The sequence below is a fragment of the Propithecus coquereli genome, unplaced genomic scaffold (assembly GCF_000956105.1).
Source record: "Propithecus coquereli isolate 6110/MARCELLA unplaced genomic scaffold, Pcoq_1.0 Scaffold138, whole genome shotgun sequence".
Classification (NCBI taxonomy): Eukaryota; Metazoa; Chordata; class Mammalia; order Primates; family Indriidae; genus Propithecus; species Propithecus coquereli.
Window position 1 is genome coordinate 8434668 of NW_012138080.1, and position 20477 is coordinate 8455144.

General features: G+C 39.7%; 1 long non-coding RNA gene across 1 annotated transcript; it reads right to left on the reverse strand.

Moving 5' to 3' along the window:
• Positions 1–519: 519 nt before the first annotated feature.
• On the reverse strand, positions 520–6675 carry LOC105806129. Its single transcript, XR_001137243.1, has 3 exons — positions 6566–6675; positions 3377–3860; positions 520–762 (listed from the first exon to the last, which is right to left on the reverse strand). It is a non-coding gene; the product is annotated as an uncharacterized LOC105806129 (long non-coding RNA).
• Positions 6676–20477: the final 13802 nt, after the last annotated feature.

Sequence of the window (20477 nt, forward strand, 5' to 3'; positions counted from 1 at the left end):
TTTTCTTTTGGTACGTGTGTGTGTCCCCTTAAGGCAATGTTGATTCAAATCTGCTCAAGATGCAGTGTTGCACAGCTAAGCATCTTCTTGATTACAATCCGCCACACTTCTAACTGCGCTCATTCTCACTGCCACGGATACTTTGTCAACAGTCAAATTACACCACGCTGATAACAATGCATAATGGTGTTCCTCCTCTGAGGCCCCTGTCAGGAGATGGGGTTCATAAAAATGTGATGTTTTCTTCTCAACTGTTTCTAAAGGAAGTTTGTATGACCAGGTTCCTAATCAGGCATTCATTTTTTAAAAATTAATTTGTTAATTTCAAAAAAAAAGAGAAAGGAACAAAAGGATGGAATATGAAAATTCCTCACTGAAAAAAAAATCAGAGGAAGAATGAGGAATTGAGAATATCTGTGGCCAAAGTTTTGCTTAAACACTTTGTTCGGAGACATTTTCAAGAGCACTATTCTTGGTTAAATACCAGATTTTTTTCCCTTTACTTATGGTCTATAAACATTGGAAGCCTCTCTTGAACAGACTGTATTTAGATTGTGCGAGAAGTTTGTTTAACTGCCATATTTGCCAGAATCCTCAAAACATCACAGGACACAGAAGACAAATGACTTTTTTTGGGGGGGGAGGTGGGTCAGGACTGTATATTCCAGATAAATGTTGATTCATTTTAACTATTTTTTATCCTAGTTGCTTGTTGCAGATTGGTGTGTCTGAGACATCAACACATGTGAGGAATATTTCTCACTGAAAAACGAAAGAAAGGCAGTGATTAGAAGATGATTTTACAGTCAGTCTTTTTAGAGATTATTCAGTTTTTAAAATTTAAAAAAAACCATCAGATCTAGAACAAAGGAAATTAAACCAAATGTTAAATGTATCTCTTTACAGATTCTTCAGGGAATAGAGAACATTCACATAGATTGATACCCCAGTTTTCCCAGCATGTAAGTATATTTTTGATCATATGTTTTCTTTCATCAAATTTATTCAATAAAATAATCTAAATTTATGGAATCTACACTTCATTTTTTAATTCACAGGTCAAATCCAGCTTTTTGTTTGCTGACAACTAACTCAAAAATCAAAACTTGGTATTTCGAGGTTTGTATTTTCAAATGCTAAAAGTGTGTTCCTTGTCTTATTGCCCCACCCAGCATGTTCCTAAGTGGTCTACTTCAAACAAAAGAAAATGACACCCCCTTTCAACTAGCCAAATGTTAGATTCTCTCAAAACCGATTGGGGACTCACTAGAAGTTTTGCAATTAGATTCACACAAATTGAATTATTTTATTTATTGCCAAACATCATTCTTAGAACTTTATAAATATAACAATACCGGGTTCAGAGTTTCTTGTGGGTCATTTACAAATAAAGGTATTTTGATAAAGCCAAGCTCTGTGTACCGTTGAACAACAAAAACCTGAAACAATCTCATATTAAAATATTACAAAAGGATTGTAAAGGGAAATTTAAAGGGAGAAAACTTGATTATATAATGCAATCCAGCAGTAATCAATTTTACCTCCAATATCTTGCTTTTGTTTTCAAAATGCTAAATAAACAATACATAATGCATCCCTCATCAGCCAAACCATGGAGGCTCTGTGCTCAAATAACAGGAAACATATTCAATTTTCCTAACAGAAGACAGTTCATTAAGCTGTGCCACATCAAATAAAACTTTAATTTCTCCAGCATCAGAGTCGCAATGAAAGCAATTGAAGAAGATGAGCCATATGGTACTTCTATCAGCAAACACATATTGCTCATTCCCCCAAAGTTTTCTAATTCTGCTCCCCAGACCTGTGTAATATAGATAATGTGCTCCGAGAGCAGCAACCATGAGCTATCTAGTGTACACTTCTAATACTGTATTTAATGGGAAATAATGAATCATAAAAGCCTAGAGAAGACGGCTTTTGCTAACCTAAATCTCAGCTGTAATTTCATTGTTCTGTGCCTAAGATGCTGTTTGCCCTTTCCAAACAACAGCAGTTGAACATAATTATGCCGCTTCAAACCTGGGCTTGAAAAAGCATTCCTAATATAACCAAGTTTCTATTAACTCCTGAAATTCTGAATTTAATGATGCACTGATACAGACAATGAGATAACCGAGCATGTGTCCTTTTAAAATCCAAATAAGCATTTTCTCCTTCTCTTGGGTCAGATTGCTCAATTGCTTTCATGCTCCCTCCTCCATCCCCCACCCCCTTGCCTCCACCCCCACCCCATGCAACAGGAGTGGCATGATTAAAAATGAGGAGATTTTCTTGTTATTAGCAAATTTGACATTTGCCTGATGAAATGCACATAAAATGTGAAAGCTACACAGTACTCAGAAGAAATGTCTCCACTCCAATACTAGCTACCAAGATGAAATAATTTAGGTAAGGGAAATGTAAAGATCCTCGTACATCTCTGCTGCAGAATGCTAGGATTGTGTTACAAAGGAAAGAACGAAATATTGCTGAGCTTTTAGAGTGATAGTATTTTGACACACGTGAAGTGCATAGTGTTTCTTCTCTCGCCTTAGCTTCTTTGCCTATTCACCTAAACATAACACACATGCTCAAACGTAGCAATTTATGTGTCATGAGCCCCGTCTTTCTCTGAAAAGATCTTGGGGCTAGGGTTTTGTTCATTTTTAGGGAAAAATGTTGCTTTTCCCCCCAAATACGTCGATAATTTCAGCTTTTCCATTTTTAAAGCTCATCAAATCAATACTTTACCAACATGATGCTAATTTAAAACACCATCAAATAACATTGTGGATACATATTGAAAACATATTTTAATGGTTTTGTTTGTTTTCGTATCATATGAACCAAGAACAATTAAATTAAAAAGAGACTTTTAAAAGTTAGAGATTGCCTTTTTAAAGCTTATTAAAATCAGCATGTTACATGCCTGTCTCTGAATTAGCTCTCGCACTTGATTGCCATCATTAAAACTAGTTGTTTGGGTGTTGCTCAAAGCCGATTCTTACTAGTTATTAACTTGAAATCTCTTTCCATTGAAATTTAAAAAAAAAAAATCTTTCTAACTAGTGGAAGAAACAGTCGCCAAAAAAAAAAAAATGCGAACTAGCACAGCAAGACAGCAACATTAAACCACAAAAAGACCAACAGGTAAAATAACTACAGTAACATCTAAAACACACTCAGAAAAAAAGAAAAATCACAACAACAACAAAGAAGCAGTCCATTGATTATATTTCATGAATGCCTTAAAACAAATGTTTAAACAGTTTTCTGAAACAGTGCAGAAAACCTCTGCATGCTCCACTGGGTTGCAATGACAATGGTCTATTGCAATGTAAAACACGCTGGAGGATAAAAAGGTGCTTTTTGTTACCATTTTATCAAAGCTGTTCATCTTCGAGCTGCAGGCAGCATTTTGCTGGAATTGCAGATATTTCTCTGTCCAGGCTCCTTTGTTTGTGCATCTCATTTGCATATATTTATCTCCAGCTGAGGGTGCTTTCTGCTCATTAAGGCCTCCCTTCACATTATTTCATAAGCCAGCTGCTAAGAGGGATTTCACCTGTGGTGACTGAGAAAAGAGGGGTGAAAAACTAAATTCTTCATAAAAAGGAAATCTTCTGAGTCTCTTCCCCTATAAATGGGCACCATTTGTGTTAAACAGCCTCTTGTCATGATAGATGCCTCCAGAGGTCAGGGGTTAAAGTTGATTTGAAGGTCAGCAGTAAAACAACAGACAAACCAGACGCCAAACTGGTTCCTTAGCTGTCGGTGGGAGCTGTGGTACAACCAGGTCTTGAACCTTTTTCAACCTCTAATAAAACAGGGGATGAATCTGAAGTGGATCAACCAGGCCCCTGAGGAAGCAGCACAGAAAAACACAAATAATATCAATATCAGGCAGCCACAGGAAACAATGGGGCATTTCTCAGTGCTACATGCATGCTGCTATTGTTTCAAGGGCTGGGGAATTAATTCCACTTATTTATTTAAGGCGTGTCAACTCACTGCCTAAACCTGTTTCAGTGTCAAGATGAATAAAACTTTTATGGCTCATAAAATAGAGCCATTCATCTCAATGTTCTTTGTGGTGCGTTTTTTTTTTTTTTTTTTCCTGGGCATACTGAGCTAGGCCTCTGCTCCAAAATGGTTACATCTGAACCCACTGCTGCTACAATCCACACCGTACTAGAGAAAAAAATTATTTCACTGGCAAATGGATCGCAACAGAAATGACACAGGGAAGCATTTTAGCTGCGATGTAATAGTCCCCCAAATTCTTCTAAATACTTCTCGTGCAGTTGCATCTGTTTTGAGCATGCATTTGTTTACAGAGCAGAAGTTTTATTATTTTGGAGGAAAAGTTCAAAAGAGAGAGCGATCAAAAAATTAGTTTTCTAGAATATCATGTAATGTATTCCATTTTACTTTAGAAATGCAACCTTGTCAGGGTAGCTCTTTCCTATTCATCATTTTTTTGCCCAGTTTTCACTGTTATATAGTCGGCTTGCGCTGATGTAATAAGCAAATGCCTTTTTTAACTCTACTGCTCTGAATTTTATGTTTGATTTTAAGCATAAAATGGCACACATAAATGGAAAAGAAAATGCATTTATGGGATTTTTGTATTATAAATTTTTTCAAAGTTCAGTTTCAGAATGAATTTTACTTTTGATTTCCTGAAAAATGATTTTAATAATAATATAGTGCTAATAAACAAGTTAACATTTATAAAGTGCCACACACAATGCTAAGCACATGCATTTTCTCATGCAATTATTAGTGATAATTCAATCCAAGTCACACAGGTCCATTTAGAAAGGACTGTAATAACAGCTCTTTATTATCCACAACATATTTTAGTTAAAACAAAATGTTCCAATCAAACAATGTCTTCAGTATAGCACGTCATTATAGCTTTAACAGGTGACATCATGGGAACATGATTGCTTTGTATTTAAGTGAGTAAAAGGAAACAATTTGATGATATTTCACAAATTTTCCAATCACAGCTTCAATCATATATATTACAGCTCTTTGCTTTATTGTAATGCAAATTGATTTGAGAAGGATTCACTTACTATGTTTTCCTAGTTGCCTGGTTTTTGAGTTCTCTAATGAATACTGTGGCCATTACTTATGAAGCTGGATTATTTCTGATTTAGCCTGTTGATAGGTCAGGGTTTTTCCCCATGAACTCAAATGTTTTCAGCAAGTAGATCATTTGAGAATGGCCCCAAATAGAAGTTGTGCTTTCACATTTTGCCTGTGTATGAAGATATGGCCCTGAGGAAGAGGGATTCAGTTTTGGGGTATCAAGATTCAACTGTTCTTTATTTCCCACTTGAACTGGTACATGCAACTCACAGATGTATGGGTTGGTTTATATACTCGTGGCCCATTTACTAAGCAGCCCTGTTTGAAAATGCAATTGCTTTCAAGTGGGCCAGTAGCTCATAATTGACTGAGTTTTGGTAATCTATAGCAACGTGTTTGCATTTAAACATAGAGCAGGAGATTTTTCTTCTGTAGCCAATTATAGTTTAAAAAATGCAACTAGTCTTGCTTCACACAAGGAGCTCAACTTGTGGTTGGAGAAATTTTCCAACTTATTAAATGTTGTTTATATCCTCATTTTTGTAGACCCTCTGCCTTCCCAAAGCATTTTATAACTCCCTCTGTAAGTGACTTATCAATTTTCTTTCTGACCTTCTGCATGAAATGTAACCCCACCCAGCCCTGATCCAGAACCTCCAAGCAACTAGACTAGAGCAAAAATATACAATTTACCCTCTCCAAGACTACACCGATGTCTTTTGTTTTTCTTTTACTCTAATCTAATCACTAATTCTTAAGCTTTGGCCAAATAGTTAAAAATGTTAAGTGCTAGCAAAGCCTTCTGCCTCCCCCTCATATCTGTCTCTGTTTGTGGAATGGGTCCCAGTTTCCTCCTCTTCTCCTTCAGCCCAGGGTCTTCGGGTCAGAACACTGTAAATACACACAGCCCTGGCTGGACCCATAAATCTGAGCAAAGGGCAGGCTTATATATTCAGATAAGCTCAGGCAGAGTTAGGGGCATGAAAGGAGGGAGAACCAGCGGAGTCTGAAGCTCTGTAGCCATGTTCAGAGAACTGAACTAAAAAGACCAAGAATCCTTAGTGGGGAAAAGAAAAAAAAATTTGCTTGGAGCATCTCTCCTTATGTCTAACGGATGAAATTGGCACTGCTTCCTCTTCGTTTATTTTATTTTTTCCACATTGCTTATGTTCACATCCTTACCAAACATATTATCATAGAGGCAATCAAATTAAACAATAAATTTCATTTATTTCCAGTGTCCCTTTTTCTTAAGAGTATTTGTTTGTGTTTTGACCCGTGTGTATGCGTGTGTGTGTGATGTGATGTGAATTGAAGTCATTTTTACCAGAAATTCTTCTCTACTGTAATTTTTCAATCCCAAGGTCTTTGACTGAATCACCGTGTTGTTACTCACCACGTTGAATCCCCAAGAAAAATATGCCTGAGGGATTTGGAAATGACAAAGTGATAAATAAATGGTTACATATCCTTCAGTCTTCAAGGCTGCTACTTAATTTCTGGGTCCAAGTATTTTCTGTTGGATCCTTAGATCTCCAAATTTTCCGTGCCTCCTGAAAGACCATCCTTCTCGGGGAATGTGCCCCTTGTGAACACAGGTATTTTCACAATGGAAAATCCTGAGCAAAATGGCCAGGGCTGAGAAAGTCCCTTCCTTCTATCACCCTTTTGCCTGATTCTTCCTTAGGTGCAATGAGTCACACCACAGATTTGCTGGTTTAAGACTCTAGGAAAATGTGGCACTGGATTTGTTTCCAAGCAATGTTTTACATTTTATTACATACACATATATACACAAGTTTTATCTGATTTCTCCAGGTTATTATTTTGGCTAACAGAGAACTGATTTTTTAAAAAGGCTAATTCATGCTGCCTCAAAGAAGCTTCTTTGCTTGGGTTGAAAAATTAGTGATCATTCCATGTAGTTAAGAGGATTTTATGGGAGAAATTGCCAACAGAGTAATTGGGCTGGGAGCCCAGTGTGTTGCCTACACTTGAGCCTTATCTCAACAAATCCCTTAAATGATAATAACGATAATAAGAATTATTACTATTTATTGAGCATTTACTTTTGGAAAGCAAGGTACTAGGTGCTTTAGAGATATATTAATTTTCAGTTTTACAAAAAGTGGTAAATGAAGTATTATAGTCTCCATTTCATAAATTAAAAAAACTCTGATTTGAAAAGTGATTTTCCCAGAACATACATACAAGCCCAGAATTTGAATATGGATCTAATTCCAGAGTTTTCTCTTCTGAGCTGCCTCTCACAGTCTCAGGTTCCGCATCTCTGGGATCATGTCTATTTAGCGGGGATATTCCACGTCCAGTTGAATTTCCCCAGCTCATACCTTTCCTGAGCCTAGCCTTGGCATTTTCGATAGCTCCCTGGCATCTTGGCCTGGCTCTCGAAAACCTCCTGGACCACAAGTCTGAAACTGAACTCATCGATTCTTTCTGGCCTTTGTTTTTCTTTTACTCTAATTGCTAATTCTTAAGCTTTGGCTGAACCGTTAAAAATGTCCTATATACCCAGACTGGAAAGAACCCGACTTGCTTTTCCTCTGTGATCTGTGTGGTGGGTAATGGGAGCACCCTCGATTCTGTAGCCCAAGTTAAAGGCTCTCTGGCTACCTGGACTCTCTCCTGTCCCACCTACATGATCATCATTCAGCCTGGTAGAGCAGTGACCTGTGCAGTGGACACTCTAGTCTGACTATCTACATTTGAGCCCTGGCTCTCCTGTTTGCCAGCTGCGTAGTGTTGGACAAGTTACTTTACCCTTCAGTGCCTTGATATTTTCATCTATAAAATGGGGTCTAAATGCTATTTATTTTATAAGGCAGTCTAGTTCAGACTCTCGGTATTGCTTGACTAAACTATTAAAATAGCCTTCAGGCTGATGTTTCTGTAGACAGGCTCTCCCTTTTGTAATCCAGTCTCCTGGATTACAGAATAAAATAAATAATAGACACATGCTTTCCTGCTTAAAAATCTTTAAGACTCCTTATTACCTTCAAGTCTAACTATCGAGTCTGGCAAGGGCTTTTGTAATCTTGTTCCAACTGGCCTTTCCAGAGTCATTTTCCACCATGACCCCCATAGCAATCTGCACCATAGCAGCAAAAAATTATACATATGATATTCTTTTGTGCCTCCAGACTTTTGACTCTGCTGTGCCCTCTACCAGGAATGCCCTTTCCTTTCATTTCCATCTAGTGAAAGTGCATTTGTTTTGCATGGCTCAGTTCAAATGTCATCTGTTCTTTAGGGCAGCATAAACTGTATTAGTCATTTCTAGAGTGCATTTCTGTTTTAGAACCTAACATGTTGTATGGTAATCATATGCACCGTAATTTTTTGTCTACCATTAGGTTGTGAACTCCTGTGGGCAGAGACTATGTCTCTTTCGACTCAATATCTTTTGTTTTAGGGCCTCACATATAGGGGGAGCCCCCAAATTTAGATTAATACATAAAATACCATTCCTTGTTCCTAAAAAATAATTTAAAGAAAATGTGAATCAAATGACTGTAATGCTTTTAAATAGTTGAATTAATTTCTGTTAACTTAAGATAATAAAGGCAGTGAATTTGTAACAAAATTAAATTGAAATCTCAAGTGCAATTATATTGTTCTTACTATCTCCAAGCCATCATTTTTTTTCCTAGTACACGTGTCACACTTTTCCAAAACCATAAGAAAATTTGCGAATGGAAATCCTTTAGAGCACTTTATTTGATATAGAACATCTATATATGATACAACATTTCATTAGAAAAGGAGCCTGCTTTTTTCTTATCTGCCCTGACTCTAATCATGATCATTCATGGGAGGCAGTATATGAGTGATTAAGATCATAGGCTCTGGAGCCAGAATGCCTAGGTTTAAATGCCAGTGCTGCTCCTTACAAGCTGTGTAACTGTTTGAAACAGCTTTCCTGGGACCTGTTCTCTCATCTGTAAAATGGGTACCAGAGTAACATCCATGGCAGAGAGTGGTTATGCGGATCAAATGAGTTAATACACTTAGCACTTAGGTGAGAGCCTGACTTTAATAGTAGACGCTCTAAAAATGTGTCCTGTTGTTTGGTTGGTGTTTGCAAGAGTGGTGCCTGGAATCCTAGTAGAAAGGTGAGGAGTATTTCATCATTAGGGAACAGTGGGGAGAGAGGGAGGAGCCTTGAGAGCTCGTGACAGTTGGCCCATTCACCTGTGCAAGGACTAGTTTATCTCTTTCAGATATCATTCCAACACGTAAGCAATATAATGCTTCTTTGCATTGTTTTACACATGGAACTAAATCTAGGAACAGATCCTAATTTTAACTTTGCAATTAGGAAGGTTAGCTCCAGAATTGTCCTGCCTGGGTTTGAGTTCCAGCTCCATGACATGTTGGCTGTGCGGCCCTGGGCAAGTGTTTTCAATTCCGTAAGTTTAAGTTTTCTCCTCTGACAAATGAGGGAAAAAAGATTAATTTTTACCTTCTTCCTGTTGTGGGAAATTAAATGAAAAAAAATCACTCAACATGTTTATCACAGTGGGTATCATATAATAAGTGCTTAATATGTGACAACTACTGTTTCATGTTGAAAATATCACTGAACTATGTTTACTATGTGATGTGCTTTTTTCCATATACCTACAGAATAGTGTAAAAACATTTATGTAGATTAAAAAAAATAAGGTGAACACCTGTATATTCACCATCCCAGGGCAAAAAATAAAATGTGGCCCGTTCCTTAGAAGTCCCCTTATAATTATTGATCCTTTCTATTTCCCTTATAGAAATGAATATATAGTCATGCATTGTTTAACAATGGGGATACATTCTCGGAGATGCATCCTTCGGCGATTTCGTGGTTGTGCAAACATCACAGAGTGTACTTACACACAACTTGACGGTCTAGCCTGCTACATGTGTAGGCTGTAAGGTCCCTATTGCTCCTAGACTACAAACCTGTACAGCATGTTACTATACTGAATTCTGGAGGCAGCGTAACATAATGGTAAGAATTTGTGTGTCCAAACATATCTAAACATAGGACAGGTAATGTGTCATGATGCGACTTTATGACTGCTTTGATATCACTAGGTGAGAGATAGGAATGTTTCAGCTTCATCATTATCTTATGGGACCACTGTCTTATATATATGGTCCATCACTGACCAAAATGTCATTGCAGAGCATGACTAATTTAGTCATTGTTTTGTGGATGTCAGAAATGTTGGAAAGAGAATGAAAGGGTAAATTTATGGAATACTATAAAATTTCATGAAATTGAAGTTTATATTCTACAATTTCTGCCATGAAGCTCAGGGGAGAAAGAAAGGAAGATGAGATCTCATGGAGGGGCAATGTGGAGGTGAACATTGCCTAGACCTCTTGAAATTGGAAAGGGTGTTTTGTCCAAGGAGCCAATGGTGGTATAATTGAAGGAAGAGCTTAATTAAGTTGAATGCATCTGGAGTCATTATGTGAAAAACAGTGCTTCATGGCAGAATAAGTACAAAAATTTTTGATGTTAGTAAAAACAAAAAAAAAAACCCAAAAACTTAGTGTTTGAATAGACTGAAAATGTATTTTGTTTTTAAAATTCCCTTTATAAAATTATTTTTGCCCATTGAATAAAACATAGAAAAGATCTTGAAATAGGGTATTTAATTTGAAAGAATTAACCAAAGTTCCATCACTCAAAAACTGCTTCAACATGTTGGTTTATTTCTTCTGATACTTATATTCTTTTTATGCATTTCCATTGCATCCCCCCCGTATTGTTACCGTATACCTTGCATGCCTTATTGTTTCTTCCCTTATACACTGTTAGTTCCCTGAGAGCAGAGGCTATGTCTTTCTGGCTTACTATCCTTTCCTGAGTCTTTAGAGCTTAGTAGGTCTTTAATAAACACCTGCTGAATGACTAAATTGTTTGGAAAATACAACAAAAAGAGAGGGAAAGAGAGGGAAAAAAAAATCCATGAGTAGAAAAAAAAGTTAAATACCAATTGAGACTATCGGCAATTTGGAATGTCAGTGTCCTGCTACTCTTGGTACCAGTGCCACCAAAGGCAGAAGAAACCAAGGTCAGGTATTAGGTGCCACATGGGTGCCCCAGGGCCTGTGTCAGGTGGAGGTTTAAGGAAGCTTTCTGTGAGCATGTTCAATCAGTGCAAAGGAAAGAGATCGGAGTTGGATTTCTGAACTCCAAAAGGGCAAACGAAAAGATGGAGTTCATAGTTGAAGCTTTAGGTTCAGGAGGAAAATATTAATATCACGGCTTCCAGCTTTATTTGAACTATTGAATATTGAATTATATTTGCTTCTCAAAACAAGGATAAAATAATGATCTCAAATATTTCGGACAATGAGAAAAAAATATTATCAGTTATGGCAAGCACTGAAATTTCTTAGTGAAATTTCTAATTTGGTGACTTTGCAAAGATCTAATCATTTCAACATCATGATTCCAAGCATTATTTTATTAAGCACTACATTTATAAAGAATCTTGTAGCCAAAATTTATTGTTTGTTTAGATTTTTCCGATGTCCTCATCACCGAGGTCTCTGGTTGCATGTGTAGAAGATTAAGAGATACAATAAACTAAGAAGAATAGAGCTAGCAACACACACTAGACCTAGGCCAAACTAAATAAATATGTCTATTTCTTGGCCTAGAGTTTAACAAGAACAGAAACAGAAATCTTATATCTAAAAAGGTAAAAGTTTTAAAGGAGACTTCAGCTTTCATTTGATCTGAGTTTGCCTAAGTTAAGCAGTTGCTTATCTAAAATCCAATATTCACAGTTATTTTATATTTTCCAATTATATTTTGAAACAATATGGGCCACAAGGAAGCACAGTAAGAAATTAAAAGTAAAATTCCCTGAGGTGTGAATTCAGGATAAGGCATGTGTTTCCAATTCAAAACAAATTATTTAAAATCCTGTTTGAATCTGCTATTAATAAAATAGACAAGAACAAAATACAGCTAAATGCAATTCTTCCTAGTGTCAGTTAAAAGCCAAATTCCCTAGTTTCAATGTCTAGTTGTATGATGTAGGATGAATTGTTCACCTCTTTGTGCCTCAGTTTTGTCTGTAAAATGGGGACAATAATATTATCTGTATCACAGGGCTGCTGTGAGAATCCCATGATTTAACATGTGTGAAGTTCTGAGAATAATGACTGGCACATAGTAAGTGCTATATAAATACTGTAATTACTATTAGACAACGAAACAAAACACTTGCATGTTGTTATATATCCTATTTTTTTCTTGACAAGAGAACACATTTGTCTGTCTTTACGGCTTTAGTCTTTCACACTCACTCCTATCCTAGAAGCCTCTCATCCTCCTTTCATACAGGAATGCTTCCCTGGCTCTTCCGTCGGCAAGTCTGATCTCTTCAGACTGAGGACGTTATAAGGCCAGATGCTGCAATATACGGGGGCCGAGAAATGGCTCTTTGGAAATTGGCATCTTTGTATTTCCTAACATTCTAGAGCAGACATAGCACTGAAGAAGACCTGATCCACTTTAGAAATCCGTAAGAAAATAACAGCAATCTCTTAAAATGCTTCTGTTCTTAAAATTGACCTCTTTAAAAGTTTTTGTCCTGGAGTGCAGGTGATTGAGTTCTTCGTTTTGCTATTATTTCAAAATGGAGAATACGAGAAAAATTTCCCAAGTGAGGATCATTGTTGGCATGACTGTGCATAAAGAAACGGAACGTAATTTTTCTTTCCCAAGAGACCTGAAGTTAGATTCCAGTTGTCCATGTCACTGGCCCTTCACTTGGCAGTCTCCTCCGTGGTGAAGCCAGGCAGTGGACGGAGGTCTCTGAGCACAGCAGGAGCCTGTGCCCACATGTTCCAGCCACCACTGCAGACGCTGTGACACGAGCCAGTCAGTGCGGTTCCCAAGCCCCCGCTGCACTGTGTGAGCTGTACAGTCACATCCGTGTCAAAGCAAGGACCAAGTCCCATCCAACTCTGAGGTCCTTGACTCAGTTTACTTGTTGTATTGGGAAAGCATTGTAACCTGTCCTCCCTAGTATAACATCTTGAAAATCCAGCACTCAAAGAAATCTCTTGCCATGACCTTTCTCCTAGACTTATTTGCCTTAAGCTGTGGGACAGGAAAGTCTTTCCAAAAGGCTTTCTCTCCTCCCACCCAAGGCCATAGTAACCCTTCTAAATGCCATTTGAATCCTGTTGATTCCTTCCTCAAATCCTTCAATTGCTCTCCCTTGAGTATGGGGTAAGAGGCTCATCTACTGCCCCAGGGGTACCCTGGGCTCTGACCCTAATAAGTTGATACTTCCCCTCATTTGCTATCTTTTTTATTCCCCATGCCCTGCCTTTGGGTGGATTATTTCTTCTGATGTTAAGATATTTCTTTGCTTTCTTTGCTAGGCTAAATCCTTTAAACTCAGGTGACTCATCCCCTGGGAAGTCTGTCCCAAACCCCAAGCTGGGCAGGATGGCCCCCTCTGAGCCCACCTGGCACTCATGCCTTCCCATTGCAGTCTTGGCCACACTGTGTTGTACCTGCCTTTTGGTGTTCATGCTGCTCACTGTTCTGGAAGCTTCTGAGGACAGGCGCTGGATCTTTCATTTTGGGAACTCCTGCGCCCGGCCCAGAGCCTGAGATATAGTAACGAGGTCAATAAATATTTATTGAATAAGCAAATGAATGAAGCCTAAATGTGACAGGTTCTCCCATTAGGGACACTGCAAACCTAGAGGGCTACCTGGAGGTAGATTGATAGCTAGTTGCAAACTGTTCCAAAAGAAATCGGAGAAGGCAGGCCTAGACCAGACAACATATGTATGATGACTTATAAGAATTAGAAAGGATATGAGCTAAGATGCAGGGGCTATTGAGCTCCAGGAGGGGTTTTCACCCCCAAATAATTTAATTTCAAATGGATGAGGTCTACAATTCTGCTCTTAGGGCTAAAAAGTTCATTAAATTAATATAAATTGTGAAAGAAGAATTTGTCTGAATGTTACTCACAATGAGCCAAGAGTATGATTGAAGCTAAAATTTTATTATTAAGCGTTTATTGTTATTAACTACTGAGCACCTGGCATCTCTTAGGCATTTTCGATAGACGCTTTAACTTAATAACCCCGTGTGATTTAACCCTCGCCATGTCTCTGAGAAGCAGGTAATGTGTGCCGTTGGCCCTGTTGTGAATGAGGACACTGAGGCTCAGGGAGAGTAAACAACCAGCCCAAGGTCACACAGCATGACTGGGTGACTCCTGAAGTCAGGGATTGAAGGGTAGTATTGACAAACTAGAGCATATTCTGAGAAGTGGGGCTGATGTGGATTTAGGGACAACAATCACATTCTGGTCTCCTCCTCCTATGTCTAAACGAACTGAGGAATACACAAAAACGTCAGACAAACAGAAATCCAAACGTCAGCTTTTTCAGAGAAAGCTGAAAAAGACATGCTACTTAGACATGCTAATCCCGTATCTCCCACCCAGCACTAAATGCAACTGCCAGAACTGCAGGTTCACCTGGAAGGGGCCACGCCTGCCTGGTCAGCCCCCCACACGCAGGGAGAAAACCCAGCTCCATGGGGAGTTCCCGAGCAGCGGATGCCGCAGGCCTATATGGATTTAGCCCCCAGAATCAGTGACGTCTCCCAGATTCAGCAGTCAGGCAAGCCATGCCCCTCGTGTGGGCAGGAGTGGGTCAGGGAGAGGCCAGAGTATGACTCTAAATGTCCTCAGGGATACGGAAAGCCCAGGAATGAAGTCCTAGTCCCTAGCGGTGGCCAGGATGCTAACTGACATATCAATGGCACCAAAAGGCAGAAAGACTGGTGTGATGGTTGAATGTATGTGTCAAATCAACTGAGCTGTGGTACCCAGATGTTCGGTCAAACACCAATTGACACGTTGCTGTGAAGGTACTTTTTAGATGCAATTAACATTTAAATCAGTAGACTTTGAATAAAGCAGATTACCCTCCATAATGTGAGTGGGCCTCATCCAATCAGCTGAAGGCCTTAAAAGCAAAGACTGAGGTTTCCTGCAGAAAAAGAAGTACTCCTCAAGACTGCAACATCCGCTCGTACATGAATTCCCATCTGCCCTACAGAGCTGGGAGTTGCCCATCTCCCCACTGTGAGCCAGTCTTTCTCTGTTTCTAAATACATACATGTACGTACGGATGTATATGCATACATATGAGTATCTCCCATTGGTTCTGTTTCTCTGGAGAAGCCTGACTAACACAATTGGGGATGCTGAATCTGCAGCCGAGGGGTGACAGCGGTGATCATGGAAGCCGTGTTCACATTTCTGATGGGTTCCCACAGGGCAAGCTATTAGGCTCACTCGATGTGTCCCATCAGCGTGGACTTTCTTGAGATGCTTTTAGCACTTGAAATGGTTTCATTGGAGCATGATGATCCTTGTTAGAGAAGAAATGCTCAGGTTATGAGAAGGCTGACTCAGACAGCTGGCTGTTAGGGTCACTTTAAACTCTCTTAAGGACAGTGATACTATCTTATGCTTCTGTTAAATAATTACAATGCCGTTTTTTTCACATTTTAATGTCTATTAGTTTTAGACATTAAAACGAATGTCTAAGACTTCATGTCTAAAACTTTCATGTCTATTAGTTTATTGGCTTTCCAATAGTGCCTAGCACACAACTAGACAATTATAGAATTGAATTGAGAGTGTAATAATGGTTAATTAGGAAGCAAATTTTAACTTTAAATGAACATGTACTTCTCTGTTTTTTTCACATTGCTTTGTCTCTATATACATTTCTTTTAAAGCGCTCATTTTTATGACCAACATATTATTAATAGTAATGTTCTGTTATTACTCGGTTATTTAGTTATAAATTAAAATACATAGCTCACAGGATTTTTGACCAGAACTAAGCAAGAAATTAAAATATAAATGAGAAACTAACCTAATTTGTGAATAACATTTCTCTGAAATCAATTATCTTATTTTCATAGGAAACACAATTAGAAGGAGAAATCTGTCTGCTAAATTCATCTAAAAGAATGCAAGAGTTATTGGGATATGAGAAAATACTACCTCTCTAAATGCTAACGAACACCAGCTTTATCATTTCGAAAGAACAGGATTTTGCTTTTATTCTTCCCCTGCCAGTGAAAAATTTTACTGCCTCTTACCTGCCTTGAGCTTGAGATTTGAGGCCACATAAATAGCTAATCTGGAAATTTCAAACCAATGCCTTCAAGTGCAGTTACATGCTCTACCCTTTTCTCCTTGAATTATCCGGTCAACATTCTTGATCTTGCCAGTATTGGTACAGGCACCAAGTCATGATGCTCAGCCGTGTAACCTTGCACTCTCTGGGGAAGGGGGAGTCTTTTTTGGAGCCCTGACATCATTCTCCTGTTCAGACCATCTTGCAGGGCAGAAAGCATTACAGGAAGGCAGAGCCTGAGGGTCTTATGCTGAACAAACTTTGTTCTTGATATTTTGTGTTGAAGATAATTCTAGCAAACTCTAGCATAGCATTGAAGTGGCAGGTGTCATCTCTGGGAGGGCCGTTCAGCCCTGCAGCACTGCAAAGGCTGTGCTGATGGAGCCAAGATTCCCTCAGATATAGTTTATAGCAAAGGCTGTCAAAGGGTGGTCCCCGGACTGACAGCGTCAGCATTATTTGGGAACCTGTCAGAAATGCAAATTCTTGGGCCCCACCCCAGACCTGAATCAGAATCTCTGGGGGTGGCACCCAGCAGCATGTTTAGCAGGTCTTCAGGGGATTCTGATGCAAGCTCAAGTTTGAACTACTGGTTTATAGCACACTTCAGCTCCTCACAAACACAAACACAGGCACATTTGGGGTATTTCCTCAGTAGAGTGGGCTCTGGTCACACTGAAACAGTGAATATGTGCCTCTGTGTGTGTGTGTGTGTGTGTGTGTGTGTGTGTGTGTGTGTGTGTGTCAGGGGGTGTTGGGGGTAGAAGTGATGATCAGGATTGACTGCAATGACCCAGGAAGCAGGGTTCAAAGGTATTTTCTAAGAACTGGAAAATCTTCACTCTGAATCCCCAAGTCTTCATAGAGCCAAGGCGGCCCAGCCTGGGTGTCCATACATTACGGCCTCAGGGAGTCCAGGCTGAGGGAAAGATGGACGGTCTGCCTCTGCTTCCCTGCAACTGGGGTCACAGGTGTGCTCCTGCCCCCGCATCGGGGAGGCCTGGACTGGATCCGGGGGCCTGAGCTCAAGTCCTAGAGCCACCTCTATTGAGCCATGTGAGCTTGGGCAAGTCCCCTGCTCCCTGGGCCACGTGTGGTGAGTCGGCCTTATGAGAGGCCGTCTTGGGGAGGTGGGCAGGGATGGTGCTGACCACAGGCCCCCCAACCCCCTTCACCTCCTGTGTGCACAGAGGACTTCAGTATAAGACATCCTTCCACCAGAAAGAAAAAAAAAACAAACATCTATGAAGCAAAAGGGAATGATTTCTAGGTTCACTTCCAGCTCTAGAACTCGACAGGCAGGCAGGCCTTGGCTCCCTGTCCTGACTTAGCAGCCCTGCGGTGAGAGGTTTAGTACATTGTTTCAAAGGGCCAGAGCCCTCCTCTGAAGATTTGTTTTCTGGTGGTGGGCTTAGCAACTCCATTTCTTTTCTTACACTATTTTCTTGTACAAAGAACAAATGCCCCCAAGTACAATTGCACCCAGATTACTAGACTCTCAACTTAAACATTACCAAAAGCTATAATTTTGAAATTCTTTTATCTGTCTCAAGCTAATAGCAGTTTTGCATGTCCTTATATTGTTTTCATCTGTTTCTTCGCCCCACTCCCCTTTGGTTATTGTCTCTGGAATATGTGCGGGCTTGTTTAATTTTAGTGCCAAATTTGGGATATGGAAAAGATTACTCTTAATTATATTACTTATTTATTGAAACATAATATATTTATACAGACCTTCTGTGCTACAGAAGCAGCGTGCTCTTCTGTGAAGACAGTGCTGGAGGTTGCCGAGGCAAGGATCTGAGTTTAACAGGATCTGGATCTGAAGCAATCGAAGAATGTTCTGCCCTTCAGCTTCTTCAGATGAACTTCTCAAACTGATCTAAACTTGAAGATTCACCAGGACCCAGGGCCAACCAGTTCAGAACTGTTTTTCTACAATTCAGTGAACCAGTTGGGCCCCTTCTACAAGGTTCACCACGGCAGAACCTCAGGGTCTAACAGAGATTTCCCTCCCAGGAAGATGAATGCGTCTCGCACTGGGTTGAGTTGATGGGGCATTTTTCCTCTCGTTGGCCTGGTGATCACAACCCTGTCTCTGGAACTGCACCAGCTCCAACCACAGACCAAATGACTTTTTCAAACGATATAACACTAGTAAAGAACAGAAAATAGAACCTGGGTCAAGCTATTACCAAGTAGAAAAACATCCCCTCTCTATATTTCTCGCTTTGTCAATAAAATTATCAAACTCAACTTCCTCCGTATTTCTCTGTGCCTGCTGTGAAGTCATGAGTCAGAAGCCCCCAGCTTTGGATGTTGTCATAGGGCCCAGACACCATATGGAGCTCTGTCATGACAGCAGGACCAGCTACGTGATTGGTGGGGCCCAGTGCAAAATGAAAGTGTGAGTCCCCAAGCTTAAAAATTATTTAGGATTTCAAGATGGTGACAGCAGGGCATTAAAGGAAGTGCTGGGCCCTTCTGAACTTGGGTTGCTGTACAACTGCACAGGTCACAAGTCCATAAAGCCTGCCCTGGTGCCGAGGGAGGGGAGTCTCCCCCGCTGAGATGGGGGAAGTGTCCTTTTCTTCTCCTCCTATTCTGCAGCCTGAGTCATTTACGTTTATCTCAGTCTGCATTCAATTCTCCCAACTCAGTTAACTGCCTCTCTCCTTCCCACATTCGCTCCACATTTGAGACTATCTCCAAGCAACACGTACACTGCGGTGCCAAGTCAGCCACGTTGCCAACAAGTCCTCCAAGGCCCGATGAAAGGATGAAAGCCCTCAGAGCGGGTGGGAGAGGCAGCCTCCCCTCCCTCCCCGTCTCCGCTCAGCTCTGCCTGAGGTAACTGCTTGCAGATTCTCAACTACATCTCCAACTATGGACTTTTCTCTCCCTTTGAGTCTGACAAAATCCTTTGTAATTTTCTTTAAATGTTCCAGGGCTTTTTTTGCTTTTTCAAATAATTGTTATCAATGCCTACCAAATGCCTTAGATCTTTCCCTCCTTGTCTTTACTGTAAATATGTTCCTTACTCTCCAGCAACAATATTATGGCTATAAATAGTAACAAAATCTCTATAGCTATCTGGTTTTCTTTATCCTTGTGCTGTCAAAGAATTCCAAATCTTCCTTTATTGGTGTTTATTAAATTGTTCTAATAAAACAAATTTTTTTTAAAAAGGAAGCTCCGTACCTATTAATAATCTTTGCTATAAAAGTCTCTCTGCTATCCCCACTCCTAAATGTATTCCTGATTTCTGGTCATACAAAAAAGATTGATTCTGTGATGTTCTGAACTGGAACTCACAGTTGGCCTGGTGATACCTTGCCAAAAATGGGAACATTTGGAAATTGCTGCAAACTGGAGGACCCTAGAGGAGACAGGTGAGAGGGTCTTTTATGGAATGTTTATGCCTGTAGTGGTTGCCTCTAGGTAATGAAGTTCATAGACATTAGCAAATGGGTGGTTTACTCAAAAAAATTCATAGAGCAAGTTTCGGACTTCCAAATTACCTTGCCATGGAAAACTGGCAGATGCATTGAAAATGAAAATAAAATGCCAGGGCTGTGTAGACCACATCTTCATGTTCTGTTCAGTGCTACTACTTGTTTGGGGGCAACGCTTGGAATTTCCACTTCTGTAATGCGGACCTCTCTCTGGGCCTTAATTCCTCCTGTGACAGGCTGAGCGTGGGAGTGGCCGCCATCTGAAGGTGGGATCTACTTCATCAATACTTTCTTTGATTGTCAATTCCTACATGACTTTGGTCATATCACCAAACGCCTTGACTTCTACAATTTAAGAATAATTGTATCTGTAATCATGGAATATTTTTTCTTTACGGGAGGTGAGAGATGTGGTGGGAGAAAATACCTGTGAGAGCATTTACAAATGTTTGAAAGAAAGTGTTGTTCCTTCACATGTGACTATTGTCCTTTCTAGATCTTCTTATTGGACCTCTCACTCATTTCTTTGTTATTTAGAAGGATTAAACAGGAGGATTCACAGCTCTGAATGTTTTCTCAATGTGTAAGTAAATGTATTTTGGATTCATGGCTTCTTATGAAGAAAGTCCCCTGGGGCCTCTGAGGGTGAGTTCTTAGTAACTCTCCCCTACTGTATTGTAGTCCTCATATAAGAATGTCTTGCTAATA